Source organism: Fukomys damarensis, unplaced genomic scaffold (genome assembly GCF_012274545.1).
Source record: "Fukomys damarensis isolate Sample0158 unplaced genomic scaffold, DMR_v1.0_HiC HiC_scaffold_39, whole genome shotgun sequence".
In the NCBI taxonomy this organism is placed as follows: Eukaryota; Metazoa; Chordata; class Mammalia; order Rodentia; family Bathyergidae; genus Fukomys; species Fukomys damarensis.
Genome location: NW_022900951.1, coordinates 113,846,956 through 113,856,382, shown reverse-complemented (window position 1 = coordinate 113,856,382; position 9,427 = coordinate 113,846,956).

Genomic DNA, 9,427 nt, shown 5'->3' with positions numbered 1-9,427 from the left:
CCTCACATCAGAACTTGGTCTAACTTCAGGGGAAAGACAGTAGAACCTTGAAGAGTTCAACTCAGCAGGAGGACAGAAATCTCAACTTGGGCTTTGAAGCCAGAAATCAGCCTGAACCTCAGGGGACAGTTGCTGGCTTGCTGAGACTAATTAGCTTACAACTGCACACCACTGCCCAAGCTGTCTACTGTATCAAGAGGGGCACACCCTGAAGAAGGCCCTCTATTTCTCTTTGTATTTTTTATTTTCAAAGTAAAAATTTCAGTTATCTTTAATCATTTAAAATATTTTATCTATCTTTTTCTTTTCTCAAAATGTTTTCCTTCTTTAAATCTTTTTATCTTCTCTCTCTCTCTCCCTCTCTCTCTCTCTCTCTCTCTCTCCCACCTTGATCTCCATTACTCCCCTTTTTTGTTCCTGTTCCTATCCTAATTTAAATTTATTTTCTTTCTTTTCCCTTTCTTCTCTTTTACCTTCTCTCAATTGCCATTAGTTTTAAAAGAAAATGATTACATAAAAAAGCAAGCAAAAAAATAAAGACGTACAGTCCAGAATGTGATTAAGGAAGATAATTCTTTTACCTAGATTGTTAATTTTTAAATGAAAAAAAGCTGCAGATATCTGAGTTGCTGTCAAATGACAAAGAATGCCAATTTAGAAAAAGGAAGGAGAATGCTGTCAGAAGAGACCTGGTGTATTTCTTTTATCCACCTGCACCAATTCACAGAGACCAGGAGTGAGAGAAGTCAGAATTCAGCCCAGATCTACTGGGTAGCAATAAGGTACATAGGAAGGGGAACTAGCTTTACTGATGGAACTTCTATTCATAAAATACTTAACTCACGCTGCCTCATTTAATCCTCACAACCTTTGGAAGTGGATACTGTAATTCCCATTTCACAGATGGTAAAACTTAATTTCAGAGAAGATAAATGACAAGATTGTAAAGTGGCAGAGGTGTGATTTGAATCTAAGTGTGTCTCACTTCAAAGCATATTCTAAAAATCTAACATGAGCAGAAGAGTTATCCGGGGGAAGCCTGAAGTACACAGCTCCAGAGAGAGGAAGGAGAAATAAAAACACGATAGCACTTAACACAAATACAGCACAAGGGACTTCTTCAAGGCATTTTTTCATATATCATCTCATGCTAGTAATCTTCTGGGCTGAAGTTCAATGGTAAAATACTTTAGACAATTGCTCCCTGATATTTAATTAATTCTAAACTGACTTTCATTAGTTGAAAAGTAAAATCTTTAAACATCTAAGCTGGACAAGGTGGTTCATGCATGTAATCCTAGCACACAGGAAGCTAAAGTAAAAGCATCCCAAGTCCAAAGTCTGCATGGGCTACATAGTGGGGCCTTGTCTCAAGAAACCAAAAAATAAATCAAATCAAACCAAACAAACAAACAAAAAAGAAAACAAAAACAACTGTGTTATGCTGTTCAATAGGCAATTGCAAGCATTGTAAGCCAGGGAGTAAACATGATACAACTTCTGAGAGCATCTCTTTTCCTTTAAGATCGCCAAGGAAAAGTTAAATAACTTGTCTGGCAATATAAAAGTTTCAAAAGCCAAAATAAATGTAAGCTTAGCATGGAGAAGTATATAAAAGCCCATGATATTTTAAGACAAAAACAGAATCTTTAAAAATTCAAGCTTGTGACAATCCACTTTAGGGAGCCTGGAGGATTCACTCCTCTGTGATGTGGGATACCCAAACAGGAGGTGTTTAAGAACCTCTGAAGAATTACATCTTAAATAGGATTATTTGATCTTGTCTGAAAGTTTCACCAAATTCCTCTGCATGTTTCAGTATGTCATGATCTTCGCTAAAACAACAGTCTTGCAAGTTAGCGTAGCTCAGAGATCTGGATTGATTAGACTTTCACTCAAAATTGGAAAGAAATTTAGTAAATAAACTATACTTGCTTAGTGCCAAGTCTGACAATCCTGACACTGGTAATAATAAGAGCAGAACAGCCAACAGTTACATCACGGCTAACATCATAGTTATCTGAAGGGACCTATTATTATCTACAAAGGGTTGCTTGGTGTTAAATCTTACAACAGTAAACAGAAGGAACTGGTTCAGTGACACAAACTTAGAGAGAAACCCCACAAACTTAGGTTCTAATTATTTCTCTCACATTGCTAATTTTGTGAAACTCATATTAGAAATTTCTTTTTCTGCATCATGTAAACTACTGTTTTATCAGCCAACCAATAAATATTATGCAGAGGTCAGATTTATATGAAAAACACAACTGCTTTAAACTCGCATATTTAAGTATTCCAACAAACCGTATGTTTAACTGTATGTATAAATCTTCACATAGGAATTCCGTCACTCTCCTAACTGCCTGGTCACAATTTCTATGTGCCACATTAATTGGGGTGTTTCATTGCTCTTTGTCATCCCTAAAAGAAGCCATAGTTTCACAACCTTCCCCTTAATGTAGTAATCTTAAGACCCTCAGCCTCTGCTGTGTTACACTTCACAAATGTTCCTTCTGTAGTCTGCCTTCCATGGATCACCAAAAATCAGCCTTATTTCCTTTCATTTGGATGATATTAAACCCCCAATGGAGTTGTCAACCAGCCTGTGCTGTGCTCCTTTCTCTGGGCAGCCTGGCTCTCAGAATAATGGGACAATCACAAGCAACCCTCTTTTGGCTCCCCTGCTTACAATGAGGATTCAAAAGCAAACAATGAGCCAACCTAGTCTAGTCCGGGACCTTTCTATATTTTGCAATACAGGGCTTTCGCTGTCCAGTAAACCTCAACACAGGAGTTTTCAGTTTTCTAATCTGGGTTCTGCTCTATTTGTCCACAAGAATGTGCTATTTATCTTTCCTTTAGATACTACTGCTAAAATATTGCTATAATTTGAAATAGAAAAAAATTAGATTATAAAGTTGCTTCTACAGTAGAATTGTAATTATGTAAAAATTATGTATGCATATTGACAGGGGCTAAAAGGGGATGAGGAAAAATGAAAACAACTTGATTTGCAGGGGGTGGTGGGACTATGAATGAGGGTTTGTTTTCTCCCTCTCCTTTGGAGTTTTATTAACATTCTCAGAGGCTGTAGAAAAAATACAGACTGTTCAAGATTTGTAATCTTCTGCAAATAAAATGTTGATCATCTTCTGTTCATTTAGTGCTTTCCTTACCTGGACAACGTTCCCTTTTCTACATCACCTGAAAGAATAGATTTCACCATAATTTAGGGAATCTGTGCCAAGAAAATCAATAAAGACATACTTGTACACAGCCTAGAGTGAGCTGGTTTTATCCAGGAATGTGTTGAGTTAATTGAAAAGGTTTTGGTTAAAGTTAGCCAGTCGGAGATCACAGCATTGTAGACAACACATACTGTGAGTATGAACTTCGTACAACCTTTCAAATACCTTAGGGAAAGCAGGAAATTGAAATATTGTGCTATATTGGCAACTAAATGGTCATTTATCATCCATGCTAAGTTTGGAGCTGGAGAGAATGATTTGGAAACTCTCAAAGGATCTTTATTAACAATTTCAAAGTTAGACAGATATATGTAGATTTTCACAGCATATTTAGGGAAGAGTAAGAGATAACATCTGCGTATACTATTAACATGGCCTCTCTAATAACAACTTCGGACTGTATTCCCACCCACAAAAGCTGCATTAAAATACATTAAGCTCGAGACACCAACTGACAAAAGCAAGGAAATTCACAGTTAAAGGGGAAACGTGCCATATGTTCTTCAATACCTAAGAGCAACGGGGTGCATTTGGAAAGTCATTAAAGCGGCACCCAGTTGTGCCTAGGTATTGGAGAACATATGGAATCTTTTCCTCGGTGAGTGTAATTTTCCCCGCTCTCACTGAATGCATGTATCAATCTTCACTTTTTGGTCATATAGGTTTTTGTTTGTTTAACTACCATAGCACGTAAAATAAATAACTCTTGGTTTCAAAAATCAACATAGGCGCACAATGGAAACTGGTTTTTAGCCATTGCTGACTCATGGCTCTTAGTTGTTCTTCTCCCTGCAACATCCTCCAGTTCCAGCTGTCCCTATCCCTGAAGGAGTACTGCTTTTCCTTCCCCAACCCAAGGGTGCAGTGACCCATGCTGCATCTTTCCCCAGCACTTCAATGACTCTGCCAGCTAAGTCAGAGTTCCAAGAGCAAAGAACCCATCCGTCTGGACACTTACTAGTAGAATCTTTTTCTTCTTCAAGGATTTCGAGAGTTTTGGTGGGGATGGTACTAGGGATTGAACCCAGGATGAAAAGTTGCCCAGCCCGTCCTTGAATTTATGATCTTCCCGTTTCAGCCTGCCAGGCAGCTGAGACTACAGACATGTACCACCATTCATAGAGATTTTAACTTATTTGGACAAAGGTAGCAGCTGGTATGATACAAAGAAGTGTTTATCAATGTAACTGAGTCTTCTGTGACATGTTTTCATTTATTTACTTAGTCATTCATCTGGTGAGAAAAATGCTGACCTGGATCCTGCCCAAACTTATTCACTGTCTACAGGAGTAGAACGAACAGCAAGTAGGCCAGTACCAGAGCTCGGTAGAGGGGGCCCATGAAGCACTGAGGAGGGGCACCTAACCCGAAGTAACCTGCGACTCTCCATGCCACATCACCATTGGCAGCCAGTCTTACAGCTGGATTCATCCCATGTAGTCCACAAACTTCTACTGAACACCTATGATGCACCAGGCCCTGTACTGGGCACTGGGAATACAGACAAAATCCCTACAGCTTCTTAACAGTGAAGTGATAGGAAGAGCTCATCCCAAGCAATAAAAATAAAGAGGAAAGAGGATATAGAGATGGGTCCAGATTGTTCATGGCATGCTTTAAACTACAGCAGTGGGGGAACCAGAGAAAGCTTACAAACAGGAGTGTGATGTCAGTGTTTTAGAAACATCGTTTTGTCACTGTCAAAGAGACACTAGGAGGGGTCAAGAGAGTTAGGGAGCCCAGGTAGGAGCCTGGGGAAAGATATTTGGGATCTCAACAAGAAGAGCTAGGACAAAAGAGTATGGAAAAATGCACACTTTGAAGATACACAACACAGTGACTGATTGGATACAGGGATTGGAAAGGCATGAATATATCTTTGGGATGTGGAATCCACACAGACTCTCCGAATATTAGAGGAGAACTTGGAGGCTATCCAGTTATATGCTTCATCAGGAACCTGGAGGCCCAGAAGTTAACTGACTTGGATCAAGTTGACCAATCAGTTTATTTTGTGGTGTCTAAGGTTTTAGGACTAAGATTTCCTACCTCACAGTAAAGTGGTTTTGCACTAAATATAACAACATCCAAATTTATATAAAGTATTTATTATATTTTCAAAGCTGAAAACCAATCACAAATTTATTTAAACTCTTCCCATACTTTTTTCTGCTTTCTACATCCACCACATTTGATCTGAATCCTCTGCTCCTCTACTGCTGTTTTTAGGCTCTGAAAAGACACAAACAACAAAGCACAACACTGATGACCTCATGATACTGTGACTATGAAATACAAATGCTTTATGTAGATACTTATTTTGTGGTTAAAATTTGAGGAGTGCAGCACAGAAATATCACAAGGTACATAGTAATGAATGGAAAATCATTTTTTCTCCCTGGAGCTTAGTTACCACCTTGTAAAATAAAGAAAATAAGATTTATTGACAATAATAGGGGTAATGTTTGATAGCAATGAACTCAGAAGTGCAGCAAATCAAAAAATGTTTGTGATCAATCATGTCTTTCATAAGTATAAATTTGTAATATTATTTTCCCCTACCTTTGAACACTATTAGTGGGTTCTAGATTGTTAGTGACAGGATAAATTCAGAAGAAACCTGTGTTATAAATTAACAATAACTTGAGTCTATATATTTCTTTCCAGTCGTAGTTTGGACACTGCTTCCTCAAACACACCCTAAGGGGTTGCTTCAAATGCCCAGGCAGCTTAGCAAACTCCTATCTCCAAATACAACTAAAAAAAGGTTGGGGATATAGCTCAGTGTGAAGGCCTTGGGTTTTGTTTTTTGTTTTGTTTTGGTTTTGGGTACCAGGGATCAAGCTCAGAACCTTGTGATTCCCAGGCAAGTGTGACACCACTGAGCCAAATCCCTGGCCCTGAAGGCCTTGGGTTTTAATCCACAGTACTGAAAAGGAATGTGGTCAATAATTGAAGAAAATCATGTTTGTATGTGTTGGTATAATGTTTATAAAAATATTGACATAATGGATATTTAATTCACCATATGCATTTTCCTCACCCACTGGACCAAATGTTCGTCATTCTTTAGGGTGAGGGATGTGCAGGGTGAGGTAAGGGGCAGTGCTTCTGGGACAACTCAGAACAAAGAAGTCATTACTCAGCTTGGACTTTTAACATTTTCCCAAGTTCACAGCAACCCCACTGATCTTGAAAGCTGAGTTCATTGAGAAATTAAAGGGTTTCTACATCCCTTTTTAAAACCCATTACATAGCAAGAGTTAAGCTTGGGGCTATAAGAATAAGGATTTTATTATTAGCCACACTGTAAAAGAATATGAAGGATATGTTGTACAAAGGTTTTATCTAGGCAGCAAGTGTAGTTCAGAACTTGCCTAGCATGTGCATGGCCCAGGTTCTATCCCCATCTCTGAAAAGATAAACACATTTTGTCACTCAGGAAGGGAAAAACTTCCTAGCCCGAAGGGAAGAGTTTGTGGAGGAATCTATTTCGAGCAGGTGAGACCAGGGAGAAGAAATTTCCTTTCGAGAAGGTCCAACATAGTTATAGTAAGAGAATCACAAACATCTTGGGCGGTGGTCTACTTTCATGTCCACATTCAAATGTGCAAAGAGTCATTTTGATACAAACACCAGAGGCATTTATGAAAACTGTTCTCAGGCAGCACTTCCAAATATGCCGCAGCCCATAAGTGGCAGTGGAAGGGAGATACTAAGAGAAATATGAGATCGGAAACTAACAGAACTGATAGATCTGGCACTGGATGAGGAAGTACAGGGGCATCATGACCAAAGAGACTCTGGACCATTATTACACTCGATATATAATATCCATTATGGGGTAGGGCAGATGGAGCTATAGCACAGCAGCTGTTAATATTGGATAAACACTTCATAAGGAATATTTCAGAAGCTAATAAGCCCTTTCTGAAGTACTGCTATCACTACTGTGCATGCAGACATAATCGTGGGGAAAAGGGAAAGAGGACGCCCTTTTCTATAGCCTTGAGAAAGAGTTTGAACTTTGAGCAGAATGACTACCTAAAATAGTTTTAAATTAGAAGAAACTGAGCTGTCTTCAGCAGCCAGCTTATGTTTCCTGCCACTGATGAGACTAGAGATGCCAGAGCTAGATCAGGCAAGTGTCAGTTAAGGCCAAATGTGACATGTGTGACCTGCTCAGGTTTTCATCTTCACATGTACAATATGCTTGCTGAAACAACGATGAATCTTCCTTCTCTGACAAGACTCCCATCCCCTCCCTAAATGCCGCCAGGATCCTCAACATTCTTGCAAAGCATCTTCAGCACAGAGTAAGACACTTGGCAAGACTAGAACCTGTGTTTCCTTATTTCCAGGTTAGAGCTCTTTCCTCCTTTCCTCACTAAGATTACTATTCAAAACAGGGCCCAAACCTTACTCTTCTTTTAAAATGAAAATAAATTAGATAACCATCTAGGTTAAAAGAGCCAGAGCAGCTTTCTTATTGGATGGTGGTAGCTAGGAGTGGTATCTTCCACTAACCGCTGTGCTGATTGACAGGGGTCTCTGAAACAATAGGAGAAAATGCGAAGCAACTCCCGTTTTGAATCTAACTCAAAACTCCAGAAATGCTTTCATGAGGCCATGGCTGGCTGGTGTCTTCTTTGATGTGATAAAAATTTCAGTCATTTTCAGCTGCAGTTGTAATCACAATGTATGGGAAGGGATCGGGGTTGACTATCTGGTATTATTTTATTATTCTTTCAACTCAGTAATAATATAATAACTCAGAGAGATTTAACAGCTCAGATAAAGAATGGTACATAGTGGCCTATTGAGAAACCTTAGTCCAGTATTTTGCTTTTGACAGGACATTCTTTCAGACATTTCTTCTGGAGGTTAAAAAAAGTATCTGGATTATTTGCATAAGAATATATTTTATTATAATGTGTCTAGCATTTCCATGGTGGAAAATCCAGGAAAAGGAACAGCATATTATCATTACAAACAACGATATTTGGAATTAGAACAGAAAGTCTTCAGTCATTTTTCAACCTGCCAACAAAATCAATGCTCAGAGAAAACTGCATCTGTTGTGTGTGTAAGCACTTGTGCATAAGCCTGTGAGCTGATGAGAGTGTCTTACAAAGATAGGGATTTATAATTCACAAACACCAAAGAAAGCATTTTAAATGGCTCTAAGTTAGCCAGGGAGCAGTGGTAAGAGGCAAGGGTCATAAACTCCACGGCAAATGTATGGAATGTTTCACCTTTGTGTATATTTTTCAATCTTAAAACAGATTTACTCAGGATTTAAGACTTTATTAAGGTCAAAAGGATTACATTAAGTTCATAGACATGTTTGTTATATTAATTGAGTCATAAGTTCTGGCCGTCTGCAAACATTTGAAAGCAGGCATCAGCTGGTTTCCATTGCCATAACAGATCAGAAAATCTGCCAGTAAGTCTGTTTGCAGCTCTTAAAAGTTGTTGAACAAAAATGTGTTTTGAACTATCGACAATTACCTAAGAAAACAACTGGATTCCGTAAGTGGATTTGTTTATATTCCCAGTACACTCTCCTCACCTGCCTCTGCTCTTGTCATGAGCTTCCCTACACTCTAGGGCTTTCAAGGTGAGCACTGCTTGAAAAATTTTTATCTCCTCCCTCATTAAAATGGAATACCACAAAGACTATTAGTCTTTTTCTAAATGATTTAATACTGATAGAGAGTGAGAAACAGTGAAACAAGCTGGCAAGAGAGTTGTTTTCATTAAATTTTATATTAAAAGTATGTATGAAAGGAGTATAGATAAGATATATTTAAGTTATCCTAGAATAAGAAAATGGTGTCATTATATATCTTCCCCAAATAATTAAAAGCATTATATCAGAGCAATACATACACACCCATGTTTATAGTAGCACAGGTTGTAATGGCTAAATCATGAAAATAACCCAAATGCCCATCAAAGAAGGAATGGATAAAGATGTGGTATTTTTATACACTGGAATACCATTCCTCCATAAAGAAGGATAAACGAGACATTTCTAGATTAAATAGATGCACCTTGAGACCACACACTTAAGTGAAATAAAATGGACACATGTATTTAAATATCATATTGTTTCTCTGGTGTGATAAACCAAAAGTGTAAATGAGGACCAAAACGTATAATAGATATTGGGA